Below are 12,122 nucleotides of genomic sequence, written 5' to 3' on the forward strand. Positions count from 1 at the left end.
CCGTGGTGCGGTTGAATTTTTATTATGTCGTTTGGATTTTGTTTCACAATCGATTAAAAAGGACTATGGACTAACACATGTAATGTCAGCGGCCATTCGAAGCTGAATGTGCCTGCTCTCGTCAGATCGCAGAAGTTACACAGCTTAAGTCCTTGTAAGTACCAGTGTGGTAAACTGTCTGGGAATTCGTGGTGCGGTTGACTTTTTATTATGTCGTTTAGATTTTGTTTCACAATCGAATAAAAAGGACTATGGATTAAAGCATTTAGTGTCAATGGCCATTCTAAGATGGATGTTCCTGCTGTGGTCACATCGCAGAAGTTACGCAGATTAAGGCCCCACTAGTACCAGTGTGGGAGACTGTCTGGGAAACCGTGGTGTGGTTTACTTTTTATTATGTAGTTTAGATTTTGTTTCACAATCGATTAAAAAGGACTATGGATTAAAGGGTTAAATGTTAATGGCCATTCTACGCTGAATGTGCCTGCTCTCGTCAGATCGCAGAAGTTACACAGCTTAAGGCCTCACTAGTACCAGTGTGGGAGACTGTCTGGGAATCCGTGGTGCGGTTGACTTTTTATTATGTCGTTTAGATTTTGTTTCACAATCGATTAAAAAGGACTATGGATTAAATCATTTAATGTCAATGGCCATTCTAAGCTGAATGTGCCTGCTCTCGTCAGAACGCAGAAGTTACACAGCTTAAGGCCTTGCTAGTACCAGTGTGGGAGGCTGTCTGGGAATCCGTGGTGCGGTTGACTTTTTATTATGTCGTTTAGATTTTGTTTCACAATAGATCAAATAGGACTATGGATTAAAGCATTTAACGTCAATGGCCATTCTAAGCTGAATGTGCCTGCTCTCGTCAGAACACAGAAGTTACACAGCTTAAGGCCTCACTAGTACCAGTGTGGGAGACTCTCTGAGAATCCGCGGTGCGGTTGACTTTTTATTATGTTGTTTAGATTTTGTTTCACAATAGATTAAATAGGACTATGGATTAAGGCTTCTAATGTCAATGGCCATTCTAAGCTGAATGTGCCTGCTCTCATCAGATCGCAGAAGTTGCACAGCTTAAGGCCTCGCTAGTACCAGTGTGGGAGACTGTCTGGGAATCCGTGGTGCGGTTGACATTTTATTATGTCGTTTAGATTTTGTTTAACAATCGATTAAAAAGGACTATGGATTAAAGCATTTAATGTCAATGGCTATTCTAAGCTGAATGTGCCTGCTCTCGTTAGATCGCAGAAGTTACACAGCTTAACGCCTCGCTAGTACCAGTGTGGGAGACTGTCTGGGAATCCGTGGTGCGGTTGACTTTTTATTATGTCGTTTAGATTTTGTTTCACAATAGATTAAATAGGACTATGGATTAAAGCATTAAGCGTCAATGGCCATTCTAAGCTGAATGTGCCTGCTCTCGTCAGATCGCAGAAGTTACACAGCTTAAGGCCTCGCTGGTACCAGTGTGGGAGACTGTCTGGGAATCCGTGGTGCGGTTGAATTTTTATTATGTCGTTTAGATTTTGTTTCACAATCGATTAAAAAGGACTATGGATTAAAGCATTTAATGGCAATGGCCATTCTAAGCTGAACGTCCCTGCTCTCGTCAGATCGCAGAAGTTACACAGCTTAAAACCTCGCTAGTACCAGTGTGGGAGACTGTCTGGGAATCCATGGTGCGGTTGACGTTTTATTATGTCGTTTAGATTTTGTTTCACAATCGATTAAAAAGGACTATGGATTAAAGCATTTAATGTCAATCGCCATTCTAAGCTGAATGTGCCTGCTCTCGTCAGATCGCAGAAGTTACACAGATTAAGGCCTCGCTAGTACGTGTGTGGGAGACTGTCTGGGGATACATGGTGTGGTTGAATTTTATTATGTCGTTTAGATTTTGTTTCACAATCGATTAAAAAGGACTATGGATTAAAGCTTTTAATGTCAATGGCCATTCTAAGCTGAATGTCCCTGCTCTCGTCAGATCGCAGAAGTTACACAGCTTAAGGCCTCGCTAGTACCAGTGTGGGAGACTGTCTGGGAATCCGTGGTGCGGTTGACTTTTTATTATGTCGTTTAGATTTTGTTTCACAATCGATTAAAAAGGACTATGGATTAAAGCATTTAATGTCAATGGCCATTCTAAGCTGAATGTGCCTGCTCTCGTCACATCGCAGAAGTTACACAGCTTAAGGCCTCGCTAGTACCAGTGTGGGAGACTGTCTGGGAATCCGTGGTGCGGTTGACTTTTTATTATGTCGTTTAGATTTTGTTTCACAATCGATTAAAAAGGACTATGGATTAAAGCATTTAATGTCAATGGCCATTCTAAGCTGAATGTGCCTGCTCTCGTCAGATCGCAGAAGTTACACAGCTTAAGGCCTCGCTAGTACCAGTGTGGGAGAATGTGTGGGAATCCATGGTGCGGTTGAATTTTTATTATGTCGTTTAGATTTTGTTTCACAATCGATTAAAAAGGACTATGGATTAAAGCATTTAATGTCAATGGCCATTCTAAGCTGAATGTCCCTGCTCTCGTCAGATCGCAGAAGTTACACAGCTTAAGTCCTCACTAGTACCAGTGTGGGAGACTGTCTGGGAATCCGTGGTGTGGTTGAGCTTTTTTTATGTCGTTTAGATTTTGTTTCACAATCGATTAAAAAGGACTATGAATTAAAGCATTTAATGTCAATGGCCATTCTAAGCAGAATGTCCCTGCTCTCGTCAGATCGCAGAAGTTCCACAGCTTAAAACCTCGCTAGTACCAGTGTGGGAGACTGTCTGGGAATCCGTGGAGCGGTTGCCTTTTTATTATGTCGTTTAGATTTTGTTTCACAATCGATTAAAAAGGACTATGGATTAAAGCATTTAATGTCAATGGCCATTCTAAGCTGAATGTGCCTGCTCTCGTCAGATCGCAGAAGTTACACAGCTTAAGGCCTCGCTAGTACCAGTGTGGGAGACTGTCTGGGAATCCGTGGTGCGGTTGACTTTTTATTATGTCGTTTAGATTTTGTTTCACAATCGATTAAAAAGGACTATGGATTAACGCATTTATTGTCAATGGCCATTCTAAGCTGAATGTGCCTGCTCTCGTCAGATCGCAGAAGTTACACAGCATAAGGCCTCGCTAGTACCAGTGTGGGAGACTGTCTGGGAATCCGTGGTGCGGTTGACTTTTTATTATGTCGTTTAGATTTTGTTTCACAATAGATTAAATAGGACTATGGATTAAAGAATTTAACGTCAATGGCCATTCTAAGCTGAATGTGCCTGCTCTCGTCAGAACACAGAAGTTACACAGCTTAAGGCCTCGCTAGTACCAGTGTGGGAGACTGTCTGGGAATCCGTGGTGCGGTTGAATTTTTATTATGTCGTTTAGATTTTGTTTCACAATCGATTAAAAAGGACTATGGATTAAAGCATTTAATGTCAATGGCCATTCTAAGCTAAATGTCCCTCCTCTTGTCAGATCACAAAAGTTACACAACTTAAGGCCTCGCTCGTACCAGTGTGGGAGACTCTCTGGGAATCCGTGGTGCGGTTGACTTTTTATTATGTTGTTTAGATTTTGTTTCACAATAGATTAAATAGGACTATGGATTAAGGCTTTTAATGTCAACGGCCATTCTAAGCTGAATGTGCCTGCTCTCGGTAGATCGCAGAAGTTACACAGCTTAACGCCTCGCTAGTACCAGTGTGGGAGACTGTCTGGGAATCCGTGGTGTAGTTTACTTTTTATTATGTCGTTTAGATTTTGTTTCACAATCGATTAAAAAGGACTATGGATTAAAGCATTTAATGTCAATGGCCATTCTAAGCTGAATGTGCCTGCTCTCGTCAGATCGCAGAAGTTACACAGCTTAAGGCCTCGCTAGTACCAGTGTGGGAGACTGTCTGTGAATCCGTGGAGCGGTTGAATTTTTATTATGTCGTTTATATTTTGATTCACAATCGATTAAAAAGGACTATGGATTAAAGCATTTAATGTCAATGGCCATTCTAAGCTGAATGTCCCTGCTCTCGTCAGATTGCAGAAGTTACACAGCTTAAAACCTCGCTAGTACCAGTGTGGGAGACTGTCTGGGAATCCGTGGTGCAGTTGACTTTTTATTATGTCGTTTAGATTTAATTTCACAATCGATTAAAAAGGACTATGGATTAAAGCGTTTAATGTCGATGGCCATTCTAAGCTGAATGTTCCTGCTCTCGTCAGATCGCAGAAGTTACACAGCTTAAGGCCTCTCTAGTACCAGTGTGGGAGACTGTCTCGGAATCCGTGGTGCGGTTGACTTTTGATTATGTCGTTTAGATTTTGTTTGACAATAGATTAAATAGGACTATGGATTAAAGCACTTAACGTCAATGGCCATTCTAAGCTGAATGTGCCTGCTCTCGTCAGATAGCAGAAGTTACACAGCTTAAGGCCTCGCTAGTACCAGTGTGGGAGACTGTCTGGGAATCCGTGGTGCGGTTGACTTTTTATTATGTCGTTTAGATTTTGTTTCACAATCGATTAAAAAGGACTATGGATTAAAGCATTTAATGTCAATGGCCATTCTAAGCTGAATGTGCCTGCTCTCGTCAGATCGCAGAAGTTACACATCTTAAGGCCTCGCTAGTACCAGTGTGGGAGACTGTCTGGGAATCCGTGGAGCGGTTGAATTTTTATTATGTCGTTTAGATTTTGCTTCACAATCGATTAAAAAGTACTATGGATTAAAGCATTTAATGTCAATGGCCATTCTAAGCTGAATGTCCCTGCTCTCGTCAGATTGCAGAAGTTACACAGCTTAAAACCTCGCTAGTACCAGTGTGGGAGACTGTCTGGGAATCCGTGGTGCGGTTGACTTTTTATTATGTCGTTTAGATTTTGTTTCACAATAGATTAAATAGGACTATGGATTAAAGCATTTAACGTCAATGGCCATTCTAAGCTGAATTTCCCTGCTCTCGTCAAATCGCAGAAGTTACACAGCTAAAGGCCTCGCTAGTACCAGTGTGGGAGACACTCTGGGAATCCGTGGTGCGGTTGACTTTTTATTATGTTGTTTAGATTTTGTTTCACAATAGATTAAATAGGACTATGGATTAAGGCTTTTAATGTCAACGGCCATTCTAAGCTGAATGTGCCTGCTCTCGTCAGATCGCAGAAGTTACACAGCTTAAGGCCTCGCTAGTACCAGTGTGGGAGACTGTCTGGGAATCCGTGGTGCGGTTGCCTTTTTATTATGTCGTTTAGATTTTGTTTCACAATAGATTAAATAGGACTATGGATTAAAGCATTTAACGTCAATGGCCATTCTAAGCTGAATGTGCCTACTCTCGTCAGATCGCAGAAGTTACAAAGCTTAAGGCCTCGCTAGTACCAGTGTGGGAGACTGTCTGGGAATCCGTGGTGCGGTTAAATTTTTATTATGTCGTTTAGATTTTGTTTCACAATCGATTAAAAAGGACTATGGATTAAAGCATTTAATGTCAATGGCCATTCTAAGCTGAATGTGCCTGCTCTCGTCAGATTGCAGAAGTTACACAGCTTAAGGTCCTCGCTAGTACCAGTGTGGGTGACTGTCTGGGAATCCGTGGTGCGGTTGGCTTTTTATTATGTTGTTTAGATTTTGTTTCACAATAGATTAAATAGGACTATGGATTAAAGCATTTAACGTCAATGGCCATTCTAAGCTGAATGTGCCTGCTCTCGTCAGATCGCAGAAGTTACACAGCTTAAGGCCTCGCTAGTACTAGTGTGGGAGACTGTCTGGGAATCCGTGGTGCGGTTGACTTTTTATTATGTCGTTTAGATTTTGTTTCACAATCGATTAAAAGGACTATGGATTAAAGCATTTAATGTCAATGGCCATTCTAAGCTGAATGTCCCTGCCCTCCTCAGATCGCAGAAGTTACACAGCTTAAGGCCTCGCTAGTACCAGTGTGGGAGACTGTCTGGGAATCCGTGGTGCGGTTGACTTTTTATTATGTCGTTTAGATTTTGTTTCACAATCGATTAAAAAGGACTATGGTTTAAAGCATTTAATGTCAATTGCCATTCTAAGCTGAATGTGCCTGCTCTCGTCAGATCGCAGAAGTTACACAGCTTAAGGACTCGCTAGTACTAGTGTGGGAGACTGTCTGGGAATCCGTGGTGCGGTTGACTTTTAATTATGTCGTTTAGATTTTGTTTCACAATCGATTAAAAAGGACTATGGATTAAAGCATTTAATGTCAATGGCCATTCTAAGCTGAATGTGCCTGCTCTTGTTAGATCGCAGAACTTACACAGCTTAACGCCTCGCTAGTACCAATGTGGGAGACTGTCTGGGAATCCGTGGTGCGGTTGACATTTTATTATGTCGTTTAGATTTTGTTTCACAATAGATTAAATAGGACTATGGATTAAAGCATTTAACGTCAATGGCCATTCTAAGCTGAATGTGCCTGCTCTCGTCAGATCGCAGAAGTTACACAGCTTAAGGCCTCGCTAGTACCAGTGTGGGAGACTGTCTGGGAATCCGTGGTGCGGTTGAATTTTTATTATGTCGTTTAGATTTTGTTTCACAATCGATTAAAAAGGACTATGGATTAAAGCATTTAATGTCAATGGCCATTCTAAGCTGAATGTACCTGCTCTCGTCAGATCGCAGAAGTTACACAGCTTAAGGCCTCGCTAGTACCAGTGTGGGAGACTGTCTGGGAATCCGTGGTGCGGTTGACTTTTTATTATGTCGTTTAGATTATGTTTCACAATCGATTAAAAAGGACTATGGATTAAAGCATTTAATGTCAATGGCCATTCTAAGCTGAATGTGCCTGCTCTCGTCAGATCGCAGAAGTTACACAGCTTAAGGCCTCGTTAGTACCAGTGTGGGAGACTGTCTGGGAATCCGTGGTGTGGTTGACTTTTTATTATGTCGTTTAGATTTTGTTTCACAATCGATTAAAAAGGACTATGGCTTAAAGCATTTAATGTCAATGGCCATTCTAAGCTGAATGTCCCTGCTCTCGTCAGATCGCCGAAGTTACACAGCTTAAGGCCTCGCTAGTACCAGTGTGGGAGACTGTCTGGGAATCCGTGGTGCGGTTGACTTTTTATTATGTCGTTTAGATTTTGTTTCACAATCGATTAAAAAGGACTATGGATTAAAGCATTTAATGTTAATGGCCATTCTAAGCTGAATGTGCCTGCCCTCGTCAGATCGCAGAAGTTACACAGCTTAAGGCCTCGCTAGTACCAGTGTGGGAGACTGTCTGGGAATCCGTGGTGCGGTTGATTTTTTATTATGTCGTTTAGATTTTGTTTCACAATCGATTAAAAAGGACTATGGATTAAAGCATTTAATGTCAATGGCCATTCTAAGCTGAATGTCCCTGTTCTCGGCAGATCACAGAAGTTACACAGCTTAAGGCCTCGCTGGTACCAGTGTGGGAGACTGTCTGGGAATCCGTGGTGCGGTTGACTTTTTATTATGTTGTTTAGATTTTGTTTCACAATAGATTAAATAGGACTATGGATTAAGGCTTTTAATGTCAATGGCCATTCTAAGCTGAAAGTGCCTGCTCTCGTCAGATCGCAGAAGTTACACAGCTTAAGGCCTCGCTAGTACCAGTGTGGGAGACTGTCTGGGAATCCGTGGAGCGGTTGAATTTTTATTATGTTGTTTAGATTTTGTTTCACAATCGATTAAAAAGGACTATGGATTAAAGCATTTAATGTCAATGGCCATTCTAAGCTGAATGTCCCTGCTCTCGTCAGATCGCAGAAGTTACACAGCTTAAAACCTCGCTAGTACCAGTATGGGAGACTGTCTGGGAATCCGTGGTGCGGTTGACTTTTTATTATGTCGTTTAGATTTTGTTTCACAATCGATTAAAAAGGACTATGGATTAAAGCATTTAACGTCAATGGCCATTCTATGCTGAATGTGCCTGCTCTCGTCAGAACGCAGAAGTTACACAGCTTAAGGCCTCGCTAGTACCAGTGTGGGAGACTGTCTGGGAATCCGTGGTGCGGTTGAATTTTTATTATGTCGTTTAGATTTTGTTTCACAATCGATTAAAAAGGACTATGGATTAAAGCATTTAATGTCAATGGCCATTCTAAGCTGAATGTCCCTGCTCTCGTCAAATCGCAGAAGTTACACAGCTTAAGGCCTCGCTAGTACCAGTGTGGGAGACACTCTGGGAATCCGTGGTGCGGTTGACTTTTTATTATGTTGTTTAGATTTTGTTTCACAATAGATTAAATAGGACTATGGATTAAGGCTTTTAATGTCAATGGCCATTCTAAGCTGAATGTGCCTGCTCTCGTCAGATCGCAGAAGTTACACAGCTTAAGACCTCGCTAGTACCAGTGTGGGAGACTGTCTGGAAATCCGTGGTGCGGTTGACTTTTTATTATGTCGTTTAGATTTTGTTTCACAATCGATTAAAAAGGACTATGGATTAAAGCATTTAATGTCAATGCCCATTCTAAGCTGAATGTGCCTGCTCTCGTTAGATCGCAGAAGTAACATGGCTTAACGCCTCGCTAGTACCAGTGTGGGAGACTGTCTGGGAATCCGTGGTGCGGTTGACTTTTTATTATGTCGTTTAGATTTTGTTTCACAATAGATTAAATAGGACTATGGATTAAAGCATTTAACGTCAATGGCCATTCTAAGCTGAATGTGCCTGCTCTCGTCAGATCGCAGAAGTTACACAGCTTAAGGCCTCGCTAATACCAGTGTGGGAGACTGTTTGGGAATCCGTGGTGCAGTTGAATTTTTATTATGTCGTTTAGATTTTGTTTCACAATCGATTAAAAAGGACTATGGATTAAAGCATTTAATGTCAATGGCCATTCTAAGCTGAATGTCCCTGCTCTCGTCAGATCGCAGAAGTTACACAGCTTAAGGCCTCGCTAGTACCAGTGTGGGAGACTGTCTGGGAATCCGTGGTGCAGTTGACTTTTTATTATGTCGTTTAGATTTTGTTTCACAATCGATTAAAAAGGACTATGGATTAAAGCATTTAATGTCAATGGCCATTCTAAGCTGAATGTGCCTGCTCTCGTCAGATCGCAGAAGTTACACAGCTTAAGGCCTCGCTAGTACCAGTGTGGGAGACTGTCTGGGAATCCGTGGTGCGGTTGACTTATTGTTATGTCGTTTAGATTTTGTTTCACAATCGATTAAAAAGGACTATGGATTAAAGCATATAAAGTCAATGGCCATTCTAAGCTGAATGTGCCTGCTCTCGTCAGATCGCAGAAGTTACACAGCTTAAGTCCTCGCTAGTACCAGTGTGGGAGACTGTCTGGGAATCCGTGGTGCGGTTGACTTTTTATTATGTCGTTTCGATTTTGTTATACAATCGATTAAAAAGGACTATGGATTAAAGCATTTAATGTCAGTGGCCATTATAAGCTGAATGTGCCTGCTCTCGTCAGATCGCAGAAGTTACACAGCTTAAGGGCTTGCTAGTACCAGTGTGGGAGACTGTCTGGGAATCCGTGGTGCGGTTGGCTTTTTATTATGTTGTTTAGATTTTGTTTCACAATCGATTAAAAAGGACTATGGATTAAAGCATTTAATGTCAATGGCTATTCTAAGCTGAATGTCCCTGCTCTCGTCAGATCGCAGAAGTTACACGGCTTAAGGCCTCGCTAGTACCAGTGTCGGAGACTGTCTGGGAATCCGTGGTGCGGTTGACTTTTTATTATGTCGTTTAGATTTTGTTTCACAATCGATTAAAAAGGACTATGGATTAAAGCATTTAATGTCAATGGCCAGTCTAAGCTGAATGTGCCTGCTCTTGTTAGATCGCAGAACTTACACAGCTTAACGCCTCGCTAGTACCAATGTGGGAGACTGTCTGGGAATCCGTGGTGCGGTTGACTTTTTATTATGTCGTTTAGATTTTGTTTCACAATAGATTAAATAGGACTATGGATTAAAGCATTTAACGTCAATGGCCATTCTAAGCTGAATGTGCCTGCCCTCGTCAGATCGCAGAAGTTACACAGCTTAAGGCCTCGCTAGTACCAGTGTGGGAGACTGTCTGGGAATCCGTGGTGCGGTTGACTTTGTATTATGTCGTTTAGATTTTGTTTCACAATCGATTAAAAAGGACTATGGATTAAAGCATTTAATGTCAATGGCCATTCTAAGCTGAATGTCCCTGCTCTCGTCAGATCGCAGAAGTTACACAGCTTAAGGCCTCGCTAGTACCAGTGTGGGAGACTGTCTGGGAATCCGTGGTGCGGTTGACTTTTTGTTATGTCGTTTAGATTTTGTTTCACAATCGATTAAAAAGGACTATGGATTAAAGCATATAATGTCAATGGCCATTCTAAGCTGAATGTGCCTGCTCTCGTCAGATCGCAGAAGTTACACAGCTTAAGGCCTCGCTAGTACCAGTGTGGGAGACTGTCTGGGAATCCGTGGTGCGGTTGACTTTTTATTATGTCGTTTCGATTTTGTTTCACAATCGATTAAAAAGGACTATGGATTAAAGCATTTAATGTCAGTGGCCATTCTAAGCTGAATGTGCCTGCTCTCGTCAGATCGCAGAAGTTACACAGCTTAAGGCCTTGCTAGTACCAGTGTGGGAGACTGTCTGGGAATCCGTGGTGCGGTTGGCTTTTTATTATGTTGTTTAGATTTTGTTTCACAATAGATTAAATAGGACTATGGATTAAGGCTTTTAATGTCAATGGCCATTCTAAGCTGAATGTGCCTGCTCTCGTCAGATCGCAGAAGTTACACAGCTTAAGGCCTCGCTAGTACGAGTGTGGGAGACTGTCTGGGAATCAGTGGTGCGGTTGACTTTTTATTATGTCGTTTAGATTTTGTTTCACAATAGATTAAATAGGACTATGGATTAAAGCATTTAACGTCAATGGCCATTCTAAGCTGAATGTGCCTGCTCTCGTCAGATCGCAGAAGTTACACAGCTTAAGGCCTCGCTAGTACCAGTGTGGGAGACTGTCTGGGAATCCGTGGTGTGGTTGAATTTTTATTATGTCGTTTAGATTTTGTTTCACAATCGATTAAAAAGGACTATGGATTAAAGCATTTAATGTCAATGGCTATTCTAAGCTGAATGTCCCTGCTCTCGTCAGATCGCAGAAGTTACACAGCTTAAGGCCTCGCTAGTACCAGTGTGGGAGACTGTCTGGGAATCCGTGGTGCGGTTGCCTTTTTATTATGTCGTTTAGATTTTGTTTCACAATCGATTAAAAAGGACTATGGATTAAAGCATTTAATGTCAATGGCCATTCTAAGCTGAATGTGCCTGCTCTCGTCAGATCGCAGAAATTACACAGCTTAAGGCCTCGCTAGTACCAGTGTGGGACACTGTCTGGGAATCCGTGGTGCGGTTGACTTTTTATTATGTCGTTTAGATTTTGTTTCACAATCGATTAAAAAGGACTATGGATTAAAGCATTTAATGTCAATGGCCATTCTAAGCTGAATGTGCCTGCTCTCGTCAGATCGCAGAAGTTACACAGCTTAAGGCCTCGCTAGTACCAGTGTGGGAGACTGTCTGGGAATCCGTGGTGCGGTTGCCTTTTTATTATGTCGTTTAGATTTTGTTTCACAATAGATTAAATAGGACTATGGATTAAAGCATTTAATGTCAATGGCCATTCTAAGCTGAATGTGCCTGCTCTCGTCAGATCGCAGAAGTTACACAGCTTAAGGCCTCGCTAGTACCAGTGTGGGAGACTGTCTGGGAATCCGTGGTGCGGTTGACTTTTTATTATGTCGTTTAGATTTTGTTTCACAATAGATTAAATAGAACTATGGATTAAAGCACTTAATGTCAATGGCCATTCTAAGCTGAATGTGCCTGCTCTCGTCAGATCGCAGAAGTTACACAGCTTAAGGCCTCGCTAGTACCAGTGTGGGAGACTGTCTGGGAATCCGTGGTGCGCTTGACTTTTTATTATGTCGTTTAGATTTTGTTTCACAATAGATTAAATAGGACTATGGATTAAAGGATTTAACGTCAATGGCCATTCTAAGCTGAATGTGCCTGCTCTCGTCAGAACGCAGAAGTTACACAGCTTAAGGCCTCGCTAGTACCAGTGTGGGAGACTGTCTGGGAATCCGTGGTGCGGTTGATTTTTTATTATGTCGTTT

At 41.9% G+C, this 12,122-nt stretch overlaps 47 pseudogenes; all 47 read left to right on the forward strand.

The window, feature by feature from the left end:
• The first annotated feature begins 456 nt into the window (after positions 1 to 456).
• On the forward strand, positions 457 to 575 carry LOC142719101 (5S ribosomal RNA; annotated as a pseudogene).
• A 67-nt stretch (positions 576 to 642) lies between these two features.
• On the forward strand, positions 643 to 761 carry LOC142718852 (5S ribosomal RNA; annotated as a pseudogene).
• Positions 762 to 828: 67 nt separating this feature from the next.
• Positions 829 to 947, forward strand: LOC142719132 (5S ribosomal RNA; annotated as a pseudogene).
• Positions 948 to 1,014: 67 nt separating this feature from the next.
• Positions 1,015 to 1,133, forward strand: LOC142718949 (5S ribosomal RNA; annotated as a pseudogene).
• Positions 1,134 to 1,200: 67 nt separating this feature from the next.
• On the forward strand, positions 1,201 to 1,319 carry LOC142718502 (5S ribosomal RNA; annotated as a pseudogene).
• Positions 1,320 to 1,386: 67 nt separating this feature from the next.
• LOC142719060 (5S ribosomal RNA) lies at positions 1,387 to 1,505 on the forward strand (annotated as a pseudogene).
• Positions 1,506 to 1,943: 438 nt separating this feature from the next.
• LOC142718718 (5S ribosomal RNA) lies at positions 1,944 to 2,062 on the forward strand (annotated as a pseudogene).
• A 67-nt stretch (positions 2,063 to 2,129) lies between these two features.
• Positions 2,130 to 2,248, forward strand: LOC142718466 (5S ribosomal RNA; annotated as a pseudogene).
• A 625-nt stretch (positions 2,249 to 2,873) lies between these two features.
• LOC142718625 (5S ribosomal RNA) lies at positions 2,874 to 2,992 on the forward strand (annotated as a pseudogene).
• A 67-nt stretch (positions 2,993 to 3,059) lies between these two features.
• Positions 3,060 to 3,178, forward strand: LOC142718941 (5S ribosomal RNA; annotated as a pseudogene).
• A 67-nt stretch (positions 3,179 to 3,245) lies between these two features.
• LOC142719050 (5S ribosomal RNA) lies at positions 3,246 to 3,364 on the forward strand (annotated as a pseudogene).
• A 439-nt stretch (positions 3,365 to 3,803) lies between these two features.
• Positions 3,804 to 3,922, forward strand: LOC142718561 (5S ribosomal RNA; annotated as a pseudogene).
• A 253-nt stretch (positions 3,923 to 4,175) lies between these two features.
• Positions 4,176 to 4,294, forward strand: LOC142719104 (5S ribosomal RNA; annotated as a pseudogene).
• A 67-nt stretch (positions 4,295 to 4,361) lies between these two features.
• On the forward strand, positions 4,362 to 4,480 carry LOC142718946 (5S ribosomal RNA; annotated as a pseudogene).
• Positions 4,481 to 4,547: 67 nt separating this feature from the next.
• LOC142718589 (5S ribosomal RNA) lies at positions 4,548 to 4,666 on the forward strand (annotated as a pseudogene).
• A 439-nt stretch (positions 4,667 to 5,105) lies between these two features.
• LOC142718699 (5S ribosomal RNA) lies at positions 5,106 to 5,224 on the forward strand (annotated as a pseudogene).
• Positions 5,225 to 5,477: 253 nt separating this feature from the next.
• Positions 5,478 to 5,597, forward strand: LOC142718570 (5S ribosomal RNA; annotated as a pseudogene).
• A 67-nt stretch (positions 5,598 to 5,664) lies between these two features.
• On the forward strand, positions 5,665 to 5,783 carry LOC142718783 (5S ribosomal RNA; annotated as a pseudogene).
• Positions 5,784 to 5,849: 66 nt separating this feature from the next.
• Positions 5,850 to 5,968, forward strand: LOC142719113 (5S ribosomal RNA; annotated as a pseudogene).
• Positions 5,969 to 6,035: 67 nt separating this feature from the next.
• Positions 6,036 to 6,154, forward strand: LOC142718948 (5S ribosomal RNA; annotated as a pseudogene).
• Positions 6,155 to 6,407: 253 nt separating this feature from the next.
• LOC142718875 (5S ribosomal RNA) lies at positions 6,408 to 6,526 on the forward strand (annotated as a pseudogene).
• A 67-nt stretch (positions 6,527 to 6,593) lies between these two features.
• LOC142718493 (5S ribosomal RNA) lies at positions 6,594 to 6,712 on the forward strand (annotated as a pseudogene).
• A 67-nt stretch (positions 6,713 to 6,779) lies between these two features.
• On the forward strand, positions 6,780 to 6,898 carry LOC142718730 (5S ribosomal RNA; annotated as a pseudogene).
• Positions 6,899 to 6,965: 67 nt separating this feature from the next.
• LOC142718986 (5S ribosomal RNA) lies at positions 6,966 to 7,084 on the forward strand (annotated as a pseudogene).
• Positions 7,085 to 7,151: 67 nt separating this feature from the next.
• Positions 7,152 to 7,270, forward strand: LOC142719135 (5S ribosomal RNA; annotated as a pseudogene).
• A 67-nt stretch (positions 7,271 to 7,337) lies between these two features.
• LOC142718453 (5S ribosomal RNA) lies at positions 7,338 to 7,456 on the forward strand (annotated as a pseudogene).
• Positions 7,457 to 7,523: 67 nt separating this feature from the next.
• LOC142719018 (5S ribosomal RNA) lies at positions 7,524 to 7,642 on the forward strand (annotated as a pseudogene).
• A 67-nt stretch (positions 7,643 to 7,709) lies between these two features.
• Positions 7,710 to 7,828, forward strand: LOC142719137 (5S ribosomal RNA; annotated as a pseudogene).
• Positions 7,829 to 7,895: 67 nt separating this feature from the next.
• On the forward strand, positions 7,896 to 8,014 carry LOC142719004 (5S ribosomal RNA; annotated as a pseudogene).
• A 67-nt stretch (positions 8,015 to 8,081) lies between these two features.
• LOC142718555 (5S ribosomal RNA) lies at positions 8,082 to 8,200 on the forward strand (annotated as a pseudogene).
• Positions 8,201 to 8,267: 67 nt separating this feature from the next.
• Positions 8,268 to 8,386, forward strand: LOC142719054 (5S ribosomal RNA; annotated as a pseudogene).
• Positions 8,387 to 8,639: 253 nt separating this feature from the next.
• Positions 8,640 to 8,758, forward strand: LOC142718484 (5S ribosomal RNA; annotated as a pseudogene).
• A 67-nt stretch (positions 8,759 to 8,825) lies between these two features.
• Positions 8,826 to 8,944, forward strand: LOC142718737 (5S ribosomal RNA; annotated as a pseudogene).
• Positions 8,945 to 9,011: 67 nt separating this feature from the next.
• On the forward strand, positions 9,012 to 9,130 carry LOC142718626 (5S ribosomal RNA; annotated as a pseudogene).
• Positions 9,131 to 9,197: 67 nt separating this feature from the next.
• LOC142718903 (5S ribosomal RNA) lies at positions 9,198 to 9,316 on the forward strand (annotated as a pseudogene).
• A 253-nt stretch (positions 9,317 to 9,569) lies between these two features.
• LOC142718454 (5S ribosomal RNA) lies at positions 9,570 to 9,688 on the forward strand (annotated as a pseudogene).
• Positions 9,689 to 9,941: 253 nt separating this feature from the next.
• On the forward strand, positions 9,942 to 10,060 carry LOC142718915 (5S ribosomal RNA; annotated as a pseudogene).
• A 67-nt stretch (positions 10,061 to 10,127) lies between these two features.
• On the forward strand, positions 10,128 to 10,246 carry LOC142718719 (5S ribosomal RNA; annotated as a pseudogene).
• Positions 10,247 to 10,313: 67 nt separating this feature from the next.
• Positions 10,314 to 10,432, forward strand: LOC142718627 (5S ribosomal RNA; annotated as a pseudogene).
• Positions 10,433 to 10,499: 67 nt separating this feature from the next.
• LOC142718975 (5S ribosomal RNA) lies at positions 10,500 to 10,618 on the forward strand (annotated as a pseudogene).
• Positions 10,619 to 10,685: 67 nt separating this feature from the next.
• On the forward strand, positions 10,686 to 10,804 carry LOC142719037 (5S ribosomal RNA; annotated as a pseudogene).
• Positions 10,805 to 10,871: 67 nt separating this feature from the next.
• LOC142719021 (5S ribosomal RNA) lies at positions 10,872 to 10,990 on the forward strand (annotated as a pseudogene).
• A 67-nt stretch (positions 10,991 to 11,057) lies between these two features.
• Positions 11,058 to 11,176, forward strand: LOC142719006 (5S ribosomal RNA; annotated as a pseudogene).
• Positions 11,177 to 11,243: 67 nt separating this feature from the next.
• LOC142718791 (5S ribosomal RNA) lies at positions 11,244 to 11,362 on the forward strand (annotated as a pseudogene).
• Positions 11,363 to 11,429: 67 nt separating this feature from the next.
• On the forward strand, positions 11,430 to 11,548 carry LOC142718799 (5S ribosomal RNA; annotated as a pseudogene).
• Positions 11,549 to 11,615: 67 nt separating this feature from the next.
• Positions 11,616 to 11,734, forward strand: LOC142718628 (5S ribosomal RNA; annotated as a pseudogene).
• Positions 11,735 to 11,987: 253 nt separating this feature from the next.
• On the forward strand, positions 11,988 to 12,106 carry LOC142718681 (5S ribosomal RNA; annotated as a pseudogene).
• Positions 12,107 to 12,122: the final 16 nt, after the last annotated feature.

This window comes from Rhinoderma darwinii, unplaced genomic scaffold (genome assembly GCF_050947455.1).
Source record: "Rhinoderma darwinii isolate aRhiDar2 unplaced genomic scaffold, aRhiDar2.hap1 Scaffold_469, whole genome shotgun sequence".
Classification (NCBI taxonomy): Eukaryota; Metazoa; Chordata; class Amphibia; order Anura; family Rhinodermatidae; genus Rhinoderma; species Rhinoderma darwinii.